This window comes from Gallus gallus, chromosome 8 (genome assembly GCF_016699485.2).
Source record: "Gallus gallus isolate bGalGal1 chromosome 8, bGalGal1.mat.broiler.GRCg7b, whole genome shotgun sequence".
NCBI classification, from domain to species: Eukaryota; Metazoa; Chordata; class Aves; order Galliformes; family Phasianidae; genus Gallus; species Gallus gallus.
In genome coordinates this window covers 6,693,083-6,714,329 of record NC_052539.1, presented here as the reverse complement: position 1 = coordinate 6,714,329, position 21,247 = coordinate 6,693,083, and the positions used below count along the sequence as shown (strand labels likewise).

The 21,247-nt window shown below is 51.8% G+C and overlaps 1 long non-coding RNA gene across 9 annotated transcripts in view; it reads right to left on the bottom strand.

Moving 5' to 3' along the window:
* Nucleotides 1-9,498: 9,498 nt before the first annotated feature.
* The window catches only part of LOC101751179, a 41,313-nt gene continuing 29,564 nt past the window's right edge, over nucleotides 9,499-21,247 (bottom strand). For 7 of the 9 annotated variants that reach the window (XR_005861897.2, XR_005861901.2, XR_005861896.2 and 4 more), the window contains one exon: nucleotides 9,499-20,717. This is a non-coding gene — a long non-coding RNA (uncharacterized LOC101751179). The remainder of the gene's footprint in view (nucleotides 20,718-21,247) is intronic. The other 2 variants (XR_005861898.2, XR_003076466.3) reach the window with 2 other exon arrangements.

Genomic DNA, 21,247 nt, shown 5'->3' with positions numbered 1-21,247 from the left:
ATCACAAGCAATTAGTAACCCCTCCGCTCTGTTTTCCCGGTACCTGCTTAACGTCCCACTCACATCCTCCTCTGATGGCTGCAGAGGGAGGAGGAATCCACTGGTATCCCCTCTGTTCTGGGCAGCCTGCACCCACCACACCTGCCCCGTACCATGGCTTTGGATTCATTGATTCATTGCAAGTCTTCCCATAGGGACAAAGCGTCCCTTTGGTGATGATGGGCATCACCTGTGGCACAGAGCAGAGCCACCTTGGGGCCAAGCTTCGGCCACAGCTCAGGTGTTGGACCAAATTAATTTTTACCATAACCAAAGTGACTGGTCAGTAGTGTCCAACCAGGCTTTTCCTCGTTATGGAGACAGTTTCATAGAGAGAGCAATTTGGGGAGCTTATTTTCCACTTCATTGAGTGCCATGTTACTGCAAATGAATATATTCCTTGGTTGGTGTGATGGAAAATACAGCTGTAAACGCTTTCTGCTTCATTTGGATAAAGAGCTCTGGATAGGACTAAATATAAAGAGAATTTAAATGCTGTACTTCATTAAAAAAGTTGTTCCCCATTCTCTTTCTTCCTGAAAACACGGGGCTGCGAGCAGAGAGAGCAGCAGAAGGATTTAAATTTACATCAGTGTAATGCTAACAGAGCCAGCCACTGCATGCCCTGACAGGCTGGGGGATGAGGTGTAGGATGGGAGCCCACCGCCAGCCCCTCTCCCACCTGGTGAGGTTGGAGGTCTGTGCCTGAATACTTTGTGGGGCTGGGCTCAAAAAGGGGTTGCCCAGAGCAATCCCAGCTTGTGCAAAATCAGAGTTGATTCCTCCAGGAAAGGGCTGCTGCAATTCATAGAGATACCACAGAGATCGATAAAATAGCCACCTTTTGCAATTGTGCTAAATTTAAAATTGCACCTTTTTCCCCCTGAAGGATTTAAGTGGAATCGATAGGAGAGAGCTTCATATAGCATAGAAGCTTCATATAATTGACTGAAGTTAATTCAGCTTTATGCCTGAGCCAAGGAGCCAGGGGCAAAGTGACAACCATGACCCCAGCACAAGGCCTGGCCAACCAGGTGCAAATCCAGCCCAGAACCAGCAGTGCCATAGACAAGAGTGAGCCACACCAATCTCCTTCCCAGGGCTTCTCTCCTCTTGTCTGTCTCTGACCACAAAGTTCCCATCTGTAATGTGCTGTAAGACAATGGAAAGTGCAGCAATAACAGCAGAGTAGCAAGGTCCCAGGCTGCAGCAAGCTAGGATAAGCCCAAATGCAGTAGCCACAAGCACAGAAACAAAGGAAAGAAGGCGTTTACCCTCAGAAAGCCTCAGGTAGACAGGGATCCCCAGCAAGATATTCTTGCCTCCTCTGACAACCCTTAAATGAGGGCTGGGAAGGGGTGGATCCTGGCTCCACAGCTTCTGGTCACTCAGGTTCATTGCATTCACCTGAGCTCCCCTGGGTTGGCCCTGCCTTCCCACCAGGTGCTCCGTCATTGTTTCAAGCCTTAGCATTTCCACTACACCATCCTTTGGTATGCCAGCAGAATCCAGAATGTACTGTGTTGGGTGTCCCCAGGGTATGGCAATAGCCCAGATGTACAAGGGATGTGGCTCCTACCACCCACTCCCATCACTGCACCTCCTATGGATCAAACAGCTTGGAGCAAGTGTGAACAATTACCGCCCCAAATCTGGATCAAGGATGCCACGGTGCAATTATTACATTCACAGAGCTTGAAGACTATTGGCACTGGCTGGAAGTAGAACTGGTGTTGAACAAGTTTAATAAGCATATCATCTAATGCAATATTCGCACTGAGGGGCAGCGTGGCTTTAGGGAGGATTACAGCAGCTTTGCAGCTTTGCTTTGCTTTATGTGGGATATTTCCCATGCAACAGATAAAGCAGGATGAGCCAGCGATAGCCAAAAAGCCCGGCAGCGGCAGCCTGTAGTACTGCCTCCCATCTGTTAGGAAGCAGGAGATTACAGGCTCAGCTCACCCTGGGCTTCACTGGACTCATGTCCCATAGCCCCCTACAGGGACCTGGGGCTGCATTAGGGCCTGGGGGAGCACATAGCCCCACACGGCTGATGCTCTCCTATTTCCCTGGGGAAGAGAGCGCTGTCTCCACTCAGATCCCCGCTTACCCCATGCAGAAGGTGCGGGTCAGCAGCGAGCAGGCTGCCCTATGCTCCTAGCCCTTAGGTAATCTCCTATATAAAGCACTGTGTTCACACACTGCCCCCGTGAGTGGCTCAGAAATACGGCTCCTGCCTAATATACGTGTTGGTTTTCGCTCCGCTTTTGAACCAGCAGGTCGCTTGTTGTTAATTAATGCATCGCTGAAATTATGTTTGGGGGCTACTAAGGTTTATTGGGTAGAAAATTATTTCAAACACAGAGAACAGGCTGTAAAGATTGGAAATATGTTTCCAAGTATAAACCTAATTGCTACAGGGAATCCCTCTGGGATCCATTTGGAGCCCTCGCTATTTTATTTCCTCCCTCGGCTAATGGCACAGCCGGCTTTGTACAACAGCGGGCACGCAGCCACAGCTGCAGCCCCCCCAGGGGGATCCCACGTGCTGTGGGATAGTGGCCATGGGTTTGGGATCCTGGAGATGCATGTGGAACCCCAGAGATGCATTTAGGATCCTGGAGATGGTGGGGATCTCGAAGATGCATTTGGGATCCTGGAGATGGTGGGGATCTCAAAGATGCATTTGGGATCCTGGAGATGGATGTGAGAACCCAGAGATGGATTTGGGATCCTGGAGATGGTGGGGATCTCGAAGATGCATTTGGTATCCTGGAGATGGATTTGGAACCCCACAGATGGATGTAGGATCCTGGAGATGGTGGGGATCTCGAAGATGCATTTGGGATCCTGGTGATGAATGGGAGAACCCAGAGATGCATTTGGGATCCTGGAGATGGTTGGAATCCTAGAGATAGTTGGGATCCCAGAGATGCGTTTGGGATCCTGGAGATGGATGTGGGATGCTGGAGATGGATGTGGGATCCTGGAGATGAATGTTGGACTTCAGAGATGGATGTGGGATCCCAAAGATGCATTTGGGATCCCAGAGATGGATGTGGGACCCTGGAGATACATGTGGGATCCTGAAGATGTATGTGGGATCCTGGAGATGGATGTGGGATCCCGGAGATGAATGTTGGACCCCAGAGATGGATGTGGGACCATGGAGATGTATGTGGGATCCTGGAGATGGATGCGGGACCCCAGAGATGTATGTGGGATCCTGGAGATGGATGTGGGATCCTGGAGATGCTCACACTCTGATACAGATGCCCGACCCCAGCCCATCTCTTTCTTCTCCAGCTCCAGCTGCCAAGGGAACGCAGCACTGCTGGCAAGAGACCCATCCTTTTCAATTACCAATTCCCATTCCGAGGAGGTGAGCCAGGATGAAATGCCACCGGAGCCAGTGGAGTTGCTCTGCCTTGTCTGTAGCAAGTGGAGATGCTGAGCTGCCCTGCGCATCCTCTGGACTTCTCATGCCTGCCCCGTGCTGGCCACCTCGGTATTTAAACACAGAGTATCCATCACCAAGCTGGCAGGACATGCTTGCAATTAAGAAGGATGTGGAGAAACGTGACTTTTTTTCTTCTCGTTAAAGGCAAATGTAAAGCACTGTACCAACTGCTGCCCCCTGGGTGGAAAGCCTGCATGCATGCCCAGCTCTCAGCCTCTCCAAGGAGGACATCACTGGACCCCACCCCCAGATGTAGCACTGGGAGCCCAGGTCCTCCCCAGCTCCCTGTGGGGCACAGTAAGGACCCTGCAGTATAACCACCATTGAGAAAAATAAGGTTGACATAAAGGCAGCACAGCAAAGATCAGCCTGGTCCCACTTCAACGCACCAGATATCCAAGGACTCTCCCTTCTGGAAAGCTTCTGAATGAATAATCCTTCCTATGAATATTGAGAACGATCTTGAAGCGGCGGATGTCCCCTCCCACCCACGATCTCTTTTGAAGGCCACTCCAGCACCATCTCTTTCAAGCCTCAGAAATTGCATCTCGAATCCAGTCTGCATTAATTTATGACCAACTGACATCATGGGGATGCATCTCACTCCGCCGCAGCCCTGACAACGGGATGCTCTGAGCCCTACCAGGGGGTGACGCTGATCCCTGTTAGCACAGCACGCCTGGGATGCAGCCAAGGACCCCTTGGCAACGAGATCCCAGCCCTTGCCTTCCTCCATCCCCCGCGAGGAGCAGGGAGGAAGAGCAACGAGCCCCTTAAAGCCTGACGCTATGCCCTAAAAAAGATGCATTTCCATCACCAGAACACCATCACGTTTTATTTCACCTCTGCTATGACTACGTTGGGCTGCTCTTCGCCACTCTTGCTGGCTTGCACGTGGCACCAGGTGCCCAAGGAGCCCACGGGGATGCTCTCAGGGCTGCCCTCAGTGTTCATGCAGGAGGAAAGCAGCGCGCCCCAGCTGGTTTTATAGGGCCAGGGGAACTCAGGGGGTCCTCGCACCCCAGTAAAACTCCAGGATTTAAGATGCTCGGTGATACGGTTGGAACAATTTCCTTGATCTTTTATTACCTCGGTAAATAATTTATTGGGACAGCCATTTTAAAAAATCCCATAAAAGACCCATAAAACATATTTATCACACACACACAAAAAAAGCTCCTTGGCTCCAACCAACAAGCTGAAAACTTGTTTGTATACTTCACTGCACATAAACTAACCAATGCCCTGTGACAGCTTTAAGCTTTTTAACAGCTCTCTCCCTGCTGCTCTTTATTTCCATTTTTCTCCATGTGACTTCAGAAGAAGAAGAAATAAAAGAAGAGCCACTACCAAGGGATGAGGTCTCTGCTTTCGGGCAGCTATTGACAGGTGGGAATGACCCTTCTCTTTTCCTGGCGCTCTGCATGCAGAGGGAGGGATGCACGCATGCCCTGCGTGGGCATCACAGCACCTCTTTGTGCCTCAGTTTCCCCCTGTGGGTGACCACCCTGTTTCTGCCTTTTCTGCTGCTATCTCCAGGACAAGGACACGCTGATGAGTCCCTGTGAAACAGCCTGCAAGCCCAAAAGCAGCCATCCCAAGAGAGCAGGCAGGGCTCTGCACTGCAATGGGAGTCGTGGTGGGACACGCTGAGACCCAGCCAGGTGGGGTGGCCATGGGATGCAGATGAGGAGCGTCCATAAGGCTCTTCTGTCTTCTGCTGACAGAGTAGGGGGTAACTTGCTGTATAAAGGCTTGAATAAATAAAGAATCCAAAAAGAGGGATGAGGAATGCATTTTCTCACCAAAACTGTGCCCAAGCCACATGTACCAAAGCTTTTGATGTTCCCTTGGCCTCCAGAGCACCCAGTCGGATGGAACCTGGCCAGAAGGACAAGATCTCAGGCTGCTACCAAAGCACTAAGCCAGGATGTGAGCCGTAATTATTGCTAGGAAGGATGCCTGGTGCCGGGCAGGAGTGCTGCCTGCAGCGTCAGTCCCATCCCCATACTGGAGAGTCCGCAAACCCAGCCTTGGGGACAGTTCTGCCCAGCAGCACACAGCCTGGCATGGGGCAGCTGGGCTTCACACAAGGACAGACTGGGGTTCTAAGGTTGGATGTTAGGAACAATTTATTCTCAGAAAGAGCAGTGAGGCATTGGAATGGGCTGCCCAGGAAGGTGGTGGGGTTACCACCCCTGGGGGTGCTCCAGAACCATGGTGATGTGGCACTGACAGATGTGGGCAGTGGGCATGGTGGGCTGGGGTTGGGCTTGGGGATCTTGGAGAGGTCTCTTCCAACCTTAATGATTCTACGAAGGTCAGGCTGGGTGGGGCTCTGAGCACCTGATCGAGCTGTAGACATCCCTGTTCGTTGCAGGAGAAATGGACCAGATGACCTTTAAATGTCCCTTCCAACTCAAAGGAGTCCAGCAAGGATTCATCACCCACAGCAGCAGAGGAGAGCACTGGGTTTCTTCCTTCTCCTTCCTAAGAGTATATTCAACAATGATGCCAAAGCAAAACAGAGCTCACGAGCCACTGGATGGGTTACATCTGCACCTTCCTGGCAGAGAGCTGTTGCCCAGTGCTGCTAATCTTGGCCAGTCTTTATAGCCATGGGCAGATGTGGCTATAGCCAACTCAGGAGAGGCTGAACCTCCAGGCTTGGCTTTGGGATCCCTCCCAGACTCCCCAGCCTCACAGTTCTTTGGCTGCTGCTCTCAAAGCAATGAGCACACGAGTGGTTAACTCCGTCTGCAGATTTAAAAGTCAAACCCTGCCACAGGAAATTAAAAGATAATGCAAGGAATTATTTAAAAAATTAATCTTTATTACTCTCCACTCCCAAGCTGCTAATAAAAAAGTGTGTTCCTCGTGCAGTCTCTATAAAAGCAGGTTATAAAGCAGGGAAAGAGAGGAAAGCAGGTTGAAAAAAAATATCTATCTTTCATCCCTGCACCCTGTCTGCCTGTCACTGCCTTCCATCTGCACCTGCATGCTGCCTCCCAGACTGCACCTTCACCCTGGAGGATGGGAAATGTTCCCCTTTTCCACCTCCCCCATTGCCTCCCCATTGTACAGCTCCGGGATATCAGCAACCTCTGCTCCAGAGAGGTGCTTGTAATGGCACACCTTTCTTGCTCCAGGTACCTCTGAGCACTGTGTAAAGCAGGATGAATTATAGCTCATTACCTAAAGGGCAGGCACTGTGGAAGTAAACAAAGCAGCTACTACAGAAGCCAGCAAGAGCTGCACAACACTGGAGCAGGGTTGATACAAGCAGGAGACCGTGCCTGGAAGAGAGCTCCAGGTTGTGGTTGGGATAGATGATCTCCATAGTCTTTTCCAACCTAAATGATTCTCTGACCCTTGGCTGCTCCAAGCAGACATACTGCAACACCATGTGTTGCAACACCTGCGGCCTCGTGCAGGACACAGAGGTGCAGCGTCCCTCGATGGAGAGGCAGGAGGTGCCTTCTCAGGATGGCTCTGACGATGATGGATGGTGCTGCTCTGTGTTCTCACTGATGTAGAAAATTAGAGAGAGAAAGCACTCCAGCTATTGGCCCATCCAAGATGCGTGTTGTGTCCATCTCCTGCACACAGGTGTCCCTTGGGAGCTCCCCAGCCAGCTTGTAGGCTCATTATTCAGAGTGATGAACTGGGAAAAGCAACATTACTGATTTTATTTTTCTCCCCCAAAACGGCTTGATTATATTATTCCTGGACACACATAAGGCGCTGATTTCCTCGCTTAGCCACTTGTTTGCTTCTCCTGGGCTAGGATAAAACAGCTCTTCGCTTTTGCTCTGTCTCTGTGCCCAAGGCAGGGAGAAGCTCTAGACAAGACAGGAGCCATTCTTCGGCTGCAAATTGCTCCCTAAAAACAGTGAGTCATGCTCTCCCCTGGGGCAGATCTGATAGTTGGGAATAGCACAGAGCAATGCTGCTGCGCTAAAGCAACTTGTGCTGATGTCCTCCTGGCAGGATGCTCTCCTCCTGGCTTCCTCTCTCTTAACCAGTTGCTGGTTTTCTTTCCCTTTATCATGGCTGGTTTTGTTCCTCCATCGCTTCCCTGCCAGATGCCAGAATGGTTCTTAAATGGTCTTGAAAACCCACACGTGTTTGAAATGATAAATCTAATGGTCTAAATCAGCACAGGCTGGTGGGTCTTCAGGAGATCTGCCATGCTGAGAACAAGGAGACAAATATGCCCCTGCCTTAATACACTGCCAGCCCTCACCAGGAGGCAGCCAGCTCCCTCTCAGCCAGGCACAGCCTCTGAGTTTGTTTTCCTTTAGTCCCAAGATGTCCCATCCCTGGAGACATTCAAGGTCAGGCTGGACCGAATCTATCTGATCTAGCTGGAGATGTTCCAAGCAGATCTAGAAATGACAGAGGAGCTCCTGACTGCTGCCAACACAGTCCCAAGCAGGCCCTACAGTCCACTACAACCACCCACCTCCCCTCAAACTTCACACGAGCTCCCAGGCACCTACACTAGGCTGGGAAGCAGCACAACTGCTTTTCCATTTGGTAAACACAGATCAAGGAGATGAACCATGAGGTTGTATGAGAGAACTTCCAGCTCGGGAAAGGGCAGATAAATGGTTTGGGGCAGCTGAGCTTGTTTTTATGACAAGAGGTAGCTGTAGGCATGGGGTCTGTCTGTTCTTAGGATTCTAGAGGTTGGGAGAGGCTACTAAGATCATCTAGACCAATCATTAACCCACCCCACTATGCCCACTGCCCACATCCCTCAGTGCTATACCTCCACGGGTCTTGAACACCTCCAGGGACAGTGACACCATCACTTCCCTGGGCAGCCTGTGCCAGTGCCTCACCAAATCCTTCCCACTCAACATTCCAGCACAAGAACAAGGAGTGGGATCCTACCTCCAGCTGTGCTCAGGCAGAGCCAGACTCCCTTACACAGACTCAATCATCAAGAGACCAACAGGGAACCTTCCACCCACATCCCACATGTGCATGAAGCAAACCTCCTGCAATTGGCGTTGAGTCATTGGGCAACCACTGAGAATGGGTCATGGGTTTAACATGCCTCCTGCCAATATGTGGAGATAAGAAGAGATGGGATGGGGAGCCCACAAGCCCCAGGTGGCATTTGTACCCCGCTTGGGCACAAGGCATTGGTGACCTGGGAAAGCAGCACCAGGCTGGGCAGCACTATTGCTTTGCAGCAGCCAGCCCAGCAGGACCATAACTACTCTTCTTTGAAATCAACCAATATTGCCCAGAGAAGTGGTGGAAGCCCCGTAAATGCAGAAACCCCAGGTCAGGTTGGACAGCGCTCTGAGCACCTGATGGAGCAGTATGTGTCCCTGTTCTGTGCTGAGAAGCTGGGCCAGATGGCCTTTAAGGGTCCCTTCCAACTCAAATGATTATATGAACCTATGAATGTGGATATCCACGCTTCTACATTTGGGAACTTTCATAAAAGGAGAAGCTAAACCCAATCCTGGTAAGAGTTGGCTCCTTCATTAAAGGACAACCACGCCACCAGCACAGTCCTGCCACTGCTCTGAGCACCCCACAGCCACCAGGCACCAAGGACTAACTGCAGACTTCAAATCTCGCCCAAAGCCTGAGGAACTCAGGCAACCCATGCAGGAAGGAGCCTTGGAAGAAAACGTCCCTCCCACAGCCACCAGGGACTGACCCAGCATCTGCTCCCCATCTTCCCAGTGGTGGTTAATCATCCACCTCCTGGAAGTCCATTCTTGGGTGCAGAACAAGCCTCACACATCCCCCCCTCTCCATCTGCTAATGACTTCCCTCCTCGAAGGCTGTGCCTCCCCCGTCCTGATCTAATGCTGGGAAATTAGCATTAAAATGATAGCTTGCCATTAGCAATGCCTCAGCTCCCCATCACACTCCAGGAACAGCAAATGACAGGCTGCGACTTCCCCGCCGCGAAGGCTTCAAGAAGTGCTGAAGTTATCCAGGGAAAGCTGAGGCTCCTCTCTCCCACCACCCCTTTGCCATCCCCATCGTGCTCATCCTCGCGCAGGCAATCCTACAGCAGATGGCACCTGGGCAGGAATGCAGACAAATTGGCTCCCACCTGCAGGAGCACTCAGAGCCTGCAGAGCAGACTGCGCTAGCTCGCCAAGAGCCCCGCGGCGTGGAGATGTGGGAAGAGGCTGCCATTGCTGCCTTCCTCCCTCCTTGCACGGCCTTGCCCAGCCAGATGCAGAGCACAGACACAGGGGATGGACGCTGCCCCCCAGAGAGGTAATTCAGACTGAGCAGCAGTAGAGCGATGCTTTCTTTGCATCAGCACAATGCTGTGGTTTGCAGGGCTCGCAGCTAGCCTGAAGCTAGAAGGTTTCCGTGGGCTCCTGCTGAACATCCATCTGCTTGTTGGAAAACCAACTCAGCTCAAGCTGCTGGCTCTCTCCTCCTGCCAAAGCAGGGGGCCACCCTCCTAGAAGCTTCTCCTCCTTGACCAGAGAGCTGTGGCAAGAGCATGGAGAGATTCCTTTCATCTTCTGCCCACTCCTCTGAGCCCACCTGGCTCTACATGTGTCAGCACAGCAAGGATGGGGAAGTGGCTCATGTAGCAAACTGCAGGAAACCCAATAGGCAGAGAGGGGGTGGGCAAAGCTAGTGGGGCCGAGGCAGGTTGTCACCTCCTGTGGACAGCTGTGTGACCTCACAGAGTTATAGTGAGGCTAAGATGTGCAGGAGCACTTGGTGCTGTCACATCTTACCTGGGCTCTGACTCAACTTGGCCAAAAGCTTCCATACAAAATCACATTTTAAAGCAGGAATGTATGGTTGGACAGATCATCTACCTCATCTTCATCTACCTCAGTCTCCACTCTCTCCAGAGCCACTTGGTACCAGCAAGCAAAGGAAACATCATGTTCAGGTTGGGTATCAGGAATAGGTTCTGCACCAGAGGGCAGTGAAGCATGGAACAGGTTGCCCAGGGCAGTGGGCACAGCACCGAGCAGCAGGAGTTCATGAAGCATCTTGATAACGCTCTCAGACACAGGGTCTGAGTTTTAGGTGGTCCTGTGCGGAGCCAGGAGTTGGGTCTTGGTGATCCCTTCCTACTTGGGATGTTCCATGGTTCTGTGATTCTAAGTGTCCTTGGGCCCGAGCCTACCTGCTGCCTTGCACTGCACCTGTGGGTGAGATGCAAAAAGAGAGGGGAAGGGATGGCCGGGGAGGCAGAGTGGAACATTTCCCCTTCCCCAGCCCTCCCATCAGCAGCTGAGATGCAGGAGTGAGGCGAGGCCTCATCTGATGATGGATAACAGAGAACCTAACCTTGGCAAGGCGGAACAGGAGCAGAAGGAAGCATTGCTCCCAGAGGCAATTCTCACACCTCCGTTGGATAGGAAAAAAAAACAACCAGCAGAGGCACCAGCAGCAGAGAAGGGAGTGCACTCATCCTCCTGCACATTGGTATTCGGCTCCAGCCTGTCAGTGGGGCCCACAATCCAACCACACGTTTGTAGACTCACTGAGCCGTGGGCCCGGCTCCACAGACTCCTGACAGATGCAGATGGCAAAGCCATTTTTCATAAGGTGAGGGAGAAAGGGAAACAAAACAAAAACGAGCTCAGGCATCAGCTGGAAAAGATGCAAGAGGGGATTGGGGCTAATAGAGAACAAGCACCAGATGAAGATCTTGGATCCTGAAGCACGCATATAGGCGTCCCCTGCCTACATTTTCCAGCACAGCCTGGCAGCAGCAGACACATTCCTGCCTTCCTCCATACCCAGCTGGAAGATGAAAGCTGGACACAGAGCAGCACAGGGGCTTTGCTGAAGTTGCCCCTGAGGACAGCAGGTTGGCAATGGGGCTGCTGAGCATGCCAAACACTCCCTTCCTGATAGCTCCTGCTTAGAGGAGGCAAGACAGCCCACGGAGAGCCTTAACCATCATCACACGTCTGTCCATCTGTCAGACCCAGATTTACCTCAGGTTGGGGCCTGATGGCCCGGCAGGTTTAGCAGGATGCTGCTGTAGGAAGGTGCTAGTATGGTAAGGGATTGTTCCTCTTGATGGCAAACACGGCAGCTCTCGACTGCCCTGATTTGTCTCAGTGACACATGTCACCCTCTGGTCACCCACTCAACCCTTAGTGTTGGAGTGTCACCGGTGACACAGAGCTGCTCACTGACACAGCACAAAGCAATGCCCAGTGCTGTGTGTGGTGGCCCTTGGGCAACACAGATGTTGGCACTGGGAGTCTGAAGTTTGTCATGTAAGCCAGAGGGAAGGGAAAGGAAGAAGTACCCCTATGGGGGGAAAAACATCACCTCTCCCAGTGACATTCTGTTACAGTCACGCCAGCCACAGCATCACCACCACCATGTGAAATCCAAGTTGACAGTGATATTGGAAAGGAGCAGGGAGTGCAGTGTAACCTGGAATCTCCCCTGGCTCCCACCCTTGCACGGAACATGGCCATCAGCTCCTCACCACGCTACTGAGCATGCAGAACTGCCTTCCTAGGGCTGGGGGTAACCTTTCCTTGAGGCCACCCACTCTCCTGGGCAACTTAGAGGAGGATTTCACTGTGATTCCTGTTGCGCCCTCTGCATTTCCAAAACAAGAAACGCACTCAAGCCAACAGCTCCATCATGTCCAAAACAATGCCTGTGTCCGTTGGCTGAAGTCATAAAAGGCTTCTTCTGGTGGCAAAACCAGGCACATCTGAGACATCCCAACAGTTTTGCCTTCATTCAGAGCGCTGAAAGCCTGAAATACCCATAAAGGGAATGATGGCCAAAGCCAAGAACCCACCCAGTGGTCCTGCAGCCCAGGGCATTCCCAGCCCCAAGGGAAGAACACAGGGCTGGGCAGCAAGGCTTGGGGAGGGCTACTGCCACCCCTGGAAGCAACGTCATCCCACAGCATATGCTGCAAGGAAGATTCACTCCCAAGCAGCCTCGCTCCACTATAAAAGTGTCAGAGCAGATGACTTGCCTCCCTCCAACCTCATTGCCTCCAGATTTATCCTCTCTCAGGTCTCCTTCCCTCCATAAGCAATAGGCTGGCAATGACACTCAGCCAACCGAAATGGTCAGAGAAAAAAAAAAAAAGGGAAAACAAGCCAGGTGAAGGGTTCAGGCTCAGGAGCCGAGTTTTACTTTAATTTTGCTGCTCTCAGCTCAGAAAGGGAAGGAGGGGGGGAGATGCCTCAGTGTGGGAACTCTACGTCTGAGCTTCTCACCCCTTCTCTGAGAGCTGTGCCTGGTGGGCATCCCGAGAGCAAGGATGGGGCAACGAGGCTCTCCAGAACCGCAGCCCCGGGGGCTGGCTTACCTTCATGCAGGGTGTGCTGGCGTCAGCACAGCACCGCAGGCAACTGCAGAGCCAAAGCAGTCTTCAGGGAGCTGAGAGAGATGTTAACAGTCCTTCGCAAAGAACTAAAAATACCCCGAATGGCCGGAGTTTCTATTGGCTTTCCTTCTTTTCTTTCTTTTTTTTTTGCCCACAAAGGGACGTGTCACGCTAATTAAAATGATTTCCCTACAACCTGTGAGACAGGAGCAGGTGAGGCATCCTTCAAACCTACACCACCCCGAAGGCTGCCCTGTTACACTGGTAAGTACAGGAGGCAGACCTCCTGCATCCTGGGACCTTCATGGCCAGGGACATCACAGACCCACGGAATTGTAGGGGTTGGAAGGGACCTCTGGGGATCATCCAGCACCCATTGACTGTAAGTATGGAGAAACATTCTTTGATCCCAACAGCAAGGGCTTGTTGATAGGCAGCAAAAAGACCAAAGCCACCCCCACCAGGCTGTAAAAGCCTTGCTGTCCCAGCTGTTTCTCACATCTGGATGCAGACAGCACTCCAAGCACTGCAGCTGGCACAGTTAGCATTTCCCTGTCCTGTTAGCAGCAAGCAGGGCAGAGGTCTGGCGGGCAAGGTGAAGGAGCACTCCATCTCTGCCAGGTCTTCCTCAGCTAATGACAGTATTTCTCCGCTGCATGCTCCGGGAGGTCCCTTCCACCTCAGCCCCCCATGATGGAAGGCCAATCTCCGCTACTCTTGGCAGAGTGGCAGCCCATGAGGAGGGTGATGCATTGCGTTTCCCTTCAATTCAACACATAACAGTGCTGGCCAAAGGAGGAAAAGTGCCAGATGTTTTCAGGCTGTAAATGAACCCTCCCGTGGGGAAACTGAGGCATTAAACACAACCAGCCCTACCCAGCGACCTCAGTCGAAGCTGATGCTGAGTATCAGAGAGCTCCTCAGACTCAGCTCACTGCTCTCTGCTACTTCTGTCCTTCCTGGAACAACCTAATTGCCCATCACTGTGCTCTATACACCTTCCTGAAGGGCTTTCAGCTTTTCTCCTGCTTTCTGCCCCCCCTCGCACCCCCCCAGCCACCTATATTGATGAGAACACCCAACACTGTTTGCTTTCCCTTCTCCTCCTCCAGCACTGGATGTGAAGTTCTTGCAGGGACCGTGCTAGATGCATCCTCCTATAGATAAACCTGGAAGAGAAGGCAAAATAATGCAGGAAAGAGGAGACAAAAGAAGCCTTCCAATTACTGGCAATTAGCCCTGCTGAGTGCCTACACACTGCATGCGGTGCCCCAGACACACTCAGGCAGGTGGGCACACCACATACCAGCACGCTTGGGATGCTGACGTACACGTAAGCTTCTCAATGGAGGCATTCAGCACCGGGGCTTTTTGGACACCAGTCAGGCCATGAGTGTGCCGCTCCCACCCCAAGCCCTGAGCATAGGCAGGAGAACTTGCTCAGAAATGGGAATTTTGTGCCACGCGCTCCCACTCGCCTCCCATGCCCAGCTGCCCAGCTACACGCCTGGTTTGCCCTCCTAGGAGGGATGCCTGAGTTCTTGCTGAGATGCCTTTCCCTCCGCAGGAGGACAAGCACCCAGCACGCTGCACAGCGTGGGAGGCACTCAGCCAGCCACTAATGCTTCCCACTGGCTCGGAGCTATGGGAGGAATCAGCTTTTATTAGCTCTTAGGAAGAGCACATCGCTCCTGCCCTCTCTGCCCTGCATCGGGCTCGTGCACAGACTCAGCTGTGCTGCAAGTGAAGCAGAACCAACTCACCTCCTGGCCAGCAGCACTAAACTCCTCCTGAGCCTCGCACAGACCTCAGAAATCTTTGCCAGACTGGGAGCTGGGTAAAGCAATGCTCCAAAGAGTGCTGCAGGGCCCAAAAGTGCCTTGGAAAAAAAAAGGATGCCTGGCTCTTCTGCCCCTCCTTGGCACTACACGGACCCCTGGAGGGCACTGGTGGTTGCTCTGTGGGATGGGGCTGTGGCTTCCCGCAGAGCCCCCAGCACCCAGCCGCCAGCACGGTGAGGGATTGAGCTGCTCTGCAGAAGCCTCTCTGAAGTCGCTCAGGGGCTTGTTAGCGGGGTGATAAAGGGGATGGATGGCCTCGGAGAAACGCTCCGTCTCCTGCTGCGGTATTCATTATCCTTTAGCCAGGCAATTCTTCACAGCAGCCTGGAGCTCGGGGCTGGCTCGTTTATTGTCCTCAGGGGCCGTTCCCACAGGGGCTGCGCCGCTTGTGATGGTCACCGCAGGCGATGGGAACACGAAGTGCAGCCCGTGAGCATCCCGCAGCACGGCATCTCATGCAGGATGGCTGCGGGCACGGCCCTTCTCCTGGAGGCTCACCTTCCTGAACCCACAAGTTGGCAATCAGAGCTCCCATCGCCCCCCAGGTCTGTGCTTGAGTTCTTATGGGATGCAAAACACACGCATCAGTCCATCCCCTGCCTGCTTGGCAGCAGCTTCTGACACTGAGAACAGATTTCAGCCTGATCTGACAGAGAGGCAGAGGTCTCAGGGACAGTCAGAGTCTATAAATCTCATGGGAACAGACTGTCAAACAGAGGAGAGAGATTATTAGCACCTTGCAAACTGTAGTGCATCATCCACTATTAGACACCAGACAATCTGCGTGGGAGAGCAGGATGTTATAAATAACCCACGAGAGGAGGTGTTCCGTTCAGCACAAGCAGCTTACCAGATACCAGAGAACCCTGACCCAAGCTACGTATCCATGGGAGATAAGATGTCATGGATCCCACTGCACACGTTACAAATGGGAGGCATGGTTGGCTGAAGTCAGAGACCCTAACTAAGTTGTTCCAGGGTGGAAGCTGGAGTTGTTCTTGACACTGCCAAGGCCAAATTCAAGGTGTTGCACTTGGTTCATGGCAATCCCAGACGTGTGTCCCATCCTTGGAGGTGCTCGAGGAAGGCTGGATTGGGCCTTGGGCAGCCTAAGCTGGTGGGGGAGGGGCAGCCAGCCCACTGTAGGGTTGGGACTGGGTGGGCTTTAAGGTTCCTTCTAACCCAGGTATTCTATGATTCCTTGACATTAACTCCCATCATTGACACTGAACTCCAGTACAGGAAAAACTACTGGAAAGCACACTATGGGGCAAGGCAGCAAAGGTCACTGGAGCCCCTGTGCAGGACCAAGGCCCACGGGCTGTTTGGAGATAGGGAGTGCAATCCACGTGCTCATGTAGGATCCGCTTGGACCTGGGCATTACTACAGTGCCACCTCCAGCCTGAGGCATCCAAGAACAAGGGCAAAGTGGGAAACAGCCTTTTTGTGTGCGACTGTGGCCTAGGTGGCCAGAAGCATTATTGGGAGTTCTCCTATTTAGCTAGTGAAGGTCAAGTCCCAGGAGGTGCTTCCAGCCCTGCGAATCACGTACTGCATGTACCTGCAGGGCTTCATCTCTGCTAAGAGAGGAGGTGAGCATGTGCTACAGCACATCCTTTATTCCAGAAAAGCATTTACTTCAGGGGCGCTGGAATCCCTGTTCTGCCAAACAAATAGAGTGATGGGCATTGAATCTAAGCTTGTGTTGCTTAAAAAAAAAATAATAATAATAATAATCCAGAAATCCAGTCGCTGTATCCTAATTGTTCTGATCCAACCTTTCACAGCACTGCATTGAGCTAAAGGGCCGCACCTGAAAATATGCCAAGAGCGGCATGAAATGTTAATGTTGCAATTTAAACAATATGAATATTGCAGCACCGCTCTGCTGCTCCCCATCCACTGAACAATTCTCATTCAATGGAAGTCAAGTTACATTTCAGGAAATAATGAGGTCTGCTAATTAAGTCTGGCCTAGGAAGACAGCAGTCTTAAAAGGAGGGAAAAAAACTAATTCAGATCTCCCCAAAATGTGTACATTTGCTGCTTATTACCTGCAAAGGGAAATCATTAATGCTGTGCAATGCCAGGATCACAGGTCAGCACCATTGTCTTATTGCACACATCTAGAGGAAATTATCTTTTTAATGATAATACACGGAAGTCATGACCTGCTTTGTCCCTAGGAGGCAAGTGGGAAATGCCAGGCTGACGCTCTCCATATTCTGCAGGCAGAAATCAGCCACCTGACAGCAAATGCCATATTCAGGCTGGGCTTCAGCAAGGCAGTGTGGGCTCGGAGGTGCTGAAGGCAGCTGACACAAGATGGATCCCAGCTCGCACACGAGGAGGGCATTCAGTGCCTTGTGCAGCTCCCTGGCCACCAGTGCCAGTGACACAGTGACAGCAGATTGAGCTGGTGGGAGCCACAGTGAGACAGTCTGTCCTTGGGAAAGGCGAACCGGACAGGGTCTTCACGTTTAAAGACCCCCTCCCACTCCCTTGGCTGCTACCCCAAGACACAAGCACGTGTTGCAAAGCCACAAGGGCACTGCCATAGGCTGGAAACCAGACATTTCAGCTCTAGGGCTCCCCAAGGAACCACAGCATCGTTTTGAGCTGGAAAGGACCCTCAGAGGCCATCTGGTCCAACCCTCCTGCACTGAGCAGGGACACTCACAGCCCTAGTGGTGCTCAGAGCCCATCCAGCCTGACCTTGGCTGTCGGCAGGGATGGGGCCATCCAATATCAAACCAACAGCAAACACACAAAACTCACAGCTTTCTCACCTTCTCGACTTTCACCATTTTCCCAGTTTTATTCTCCATGCCAGTGGCTGGGGCTGTTACTCCATTTCCCCCCATTTCTCCTGTGCTGTCCCCCACCCAAAGAGCTGGACAGCAAGACTCTGGCACTGTGCAACTCATGGGAAAAGCAGAAGGCTGGAACAGGCCCATCGCAGCCTCCTGCTTCCTTTTTTCTCTGTCACAGCAGCACATGGACCCACCCATCCTCCTGCTCTGAACTCTGCCTTCAGCCCCCATCTGATCAGCACAGCTCTGACAGGTCGCTGAGCAGCTTGCTGTGTGAAGAACAGGCTGCAGAGGGCTGATCCACTCCTGCTGCCACAGCAACAGCCTTCCCTAACCCACCTCCCAGCTCTCCAGAAGAAAATTCATCTGATCAAGAGCCAAGCGAGGCCACTGGGGTCCTGGTTCACTCCCTGACCACCGCCGACACGCTGAACTTCAGCTTGTCGTTAACAGACAGCCATCCTCCTCAGATCCAGGCACAATGAGCCACGCTGACTTGGATTTGCAAAAACAAAGATCCAAATGAGGGCAGGCTCAAACCATCCGAGAGGAAACACTTTGTTTGAAAGAAGAGAGAAATCCAGCTGAAACCATCCATAAAAATAAGCCTTCCAGCTCCCAGGCTGCCCCAAGATGAGGGAGAACGCGGCATTGAGGGACATGGTTTAGTGGGCACGGTGGGGATGGGCTGATGCTCTCAGTGTTTTATTCCAACCTTCATAATCCTACGACTCTAAGAGATTCAGACACCACTTCCATCCCGAGGTGTCCTGCTGGAGGTTCAGGAGCTGTTTCTGCTCCCCTAGATCCATTCCCAAGCAGCAGCTCAGTGTCTATGGGGGAGCAGAGGTCTCCCCTGGCCAGCCCACCTCACGGTGCACCGCCAGGCACACCAGCAACTCTTCCACCAAGTGTCAGTTCTGCAATAAAGAGCAATAAACATGCCAGAGTAATTAATGTCTTAACAACTTATTACAATCCTCAGATAATTAATCACAAAAGCTAAACATGCTGTCTCACTCTCCTAATGTGTTAATGCTCTAATTATTATGCCTCAATTAAGGGGAAGTCAGCGCTCCTTGCTTAGAAGTGCACGTTTAATAAGGGTGCTCAAATGGAGGCACGTTGAAGTGGGGAGGGAGGGGGCGATGGGGGTTAAGGAAGACGACACCATCCTTAATGAGGTTGCATGGGTGGCTGTAGGCAAGGAATTGACAGCCCCTCTCTGGGATCTCACACATGAGTGCGCGTGGAACTGGGGGCCATCTGCGGCGGCTCTGCGCTCTGCTTCCCATCCGGCTATTTATAGGAGAGGCAGCATGTGGGGCACAGGGATGGCAGGGCTGGGGATGAGCAGCTCTACTGCAGATCTGGGCAAAGCTACACGGCAGAGCTGGCAGCTCGTGGAGATGGCAGCAACAGGCGGAGGTGGTCTCCTCCACCCCCAGCCCACTGCTTGCCCTGCTTTCAGGCATACAGGCAGTTGCCACCACTCCCGTCCCATGTGAGCCTCTATGCCTCTCCAGTGCAGTCCTCCCTCTGTGGTTCACCTCCAACAAGCCACCTGCGGGACATCCCATGATATGCCCTCAAAAGCCAGGATAGCCCTTCGCTCTTCCAATTTCAACCATTGTCCAGATGTTTTCCACAACTCCAGAAAGCTGAGAATCATACTTCAGTGGTAGCAGTTCCCTGCTGCAACCAAGACACAGCTCTGCACCCCTTATGCCCCTCACCCCTGGAGAAGGCATTGGGCACAAAGTATGGCCCAGGCAAAGATGGCATCACCTCCTCCCCAACCTGCACAGCAAAGAGCTCCTGCAGCTACCCCACCCAAATGGGTCTCCAAAACCAAGAAGGTTCCCTGTGAACCAGTCAGATTCCTGTTTCATCCAAGCTTTTTTTTTCTGATTTCTCAGGCAAATGAAACACCAGAAGATTTTTCAGCCCAGGTTAAACTGGAAAAAAAGATCACACTGCATTTCCTCAAGAAATGACGCACCGTGTAGGTTTGGATGGCTTCCTCTGAGGAATAAGGGAGAAGGAATAAGAAACAAAACAAAACAAAGCAACCCGGAGGGGACATGAATTTTAAAACCCATGAACAGTTTTTGTTTTTCAAATAATCAAAATGAAAAGATATTTCACATAGTCACTTCCATCAAAATATTTTTGTCACCCTGATTCTTCAACGATACTCCCCCCCCCAAAAAAAAAGCAACAAAAGAATGCTCTCCATCTCTGTCTGCTCCATCTACCTGCTGTTCTTTGCAGCCACTGAGGGACTCAGGACCTCTTTGTGGCTGGAAGGGTGTATGCTGCAGAAGGTGGATGTGCTCAGAGATTAGGTGGCTTCCTTAGCTCGTTTCAGACACCATATCCAAGCTCCTCAGAGACTGCAAGAAAACGGTCGACTGCTTTCATAGAATCATTTAGACTGGAAAAGACCTCTAATTGGAGGACCTCTAGTCGGACCCATCTAATCCAGCTGTCCACCCATCAACCATTATTGCTCACTAAACCACGTCCCTCAGTGCCACGTCTCCACAGTTCTTGAACACCTCCAGGGACAGTGACTCCACCACCTCCCTGGGCAGTCCATTTCACAGCCTCATCACTCCTGAGAAGGTTTTCCTGATATCCGGCCTATTCATGCCTTTCCCTTTCACTACTGCTGTCAAACCAGTGGTCACTTGAAATCACAGGGCATTACTTCACTACTGGCAGGTAGAAATTCTGCCTTGGTTATACCAGATTCAGCCTACTATGAAGCATCAAGTCTGCTGAATATCTTGCGCCAGGAGTTGTGGTGAAGGTGACTGGCCTACATTAGCATGCTGTGAGGCTGGAGAAAGCTGTCTATTCAGAAGAGAGCAGCAGCAGCCAGTTCCTGCACTAGGATACAGACCTTGGGATGCTCTGAGCCCAGGTTAGGCTGTATCCACCACCAGATAATGGACAAATCATCAAATCTGAGCCTTCCTCTCTATACCAGTACAGACCCGGTAGCGCTCTGCCAGCACTCTCCCACTCTCAGAGGCAGATGACACAGAGAGGGGAATGGCTCTGCTTCTTTGCATCTTTTCTGACTGAATGTTGAGTATTGGCTGCTTGGAGGTAATCTCTGACCCGACAGCATGAGATGCAGCCCCATACACGCTCACGTGATGCCGTCAATCACACGCAGGCAGGTTCCCAGAGTCCTGGACAAGGACCTGAATTCTGAGGGCAGACTCTGGAAGAAAGCAGGTAAACATGATATGAATAAAACACAAGTCATAAGGACCATCAGACCAAGCAGAGACATTGCTTCCTCAAAAACAAAAAAAGACAGTGCCGGACCAAGGAGCCAATGCCACCAGAATCCAGATGCCCCCAAACTCACACCCTTGACAAGAACTTTCCAAGCCTGCCTTACACTACACCCTCCCTCTGCCTGCTGCCTTTAAGAAAGCATGCAGCATGACAGCTGGGAAACTCAATCTGGTCCAAATTTTGTTACAGCCCTGCTGGTTTTTATCCTTGATTACCAGCATTAATTTTAATGGCTTTCCTACATTAACTTTGTCCTGAACCAGTTGGAGGAAAATTTTTGCTCACTTGCCTTCTGGAGAACAGTCTGGGTAATTTTCCCCTGTCACATAACAGCCTGCCACACGGCATACTTTGTTGGGGGCAATAAACTTCCCAAAGCTGGGGGAAGGGAAGGTGCATATCACATAATGTGTAAATCCATGAACCATACTTTGCTCAATTTGGGTCTTG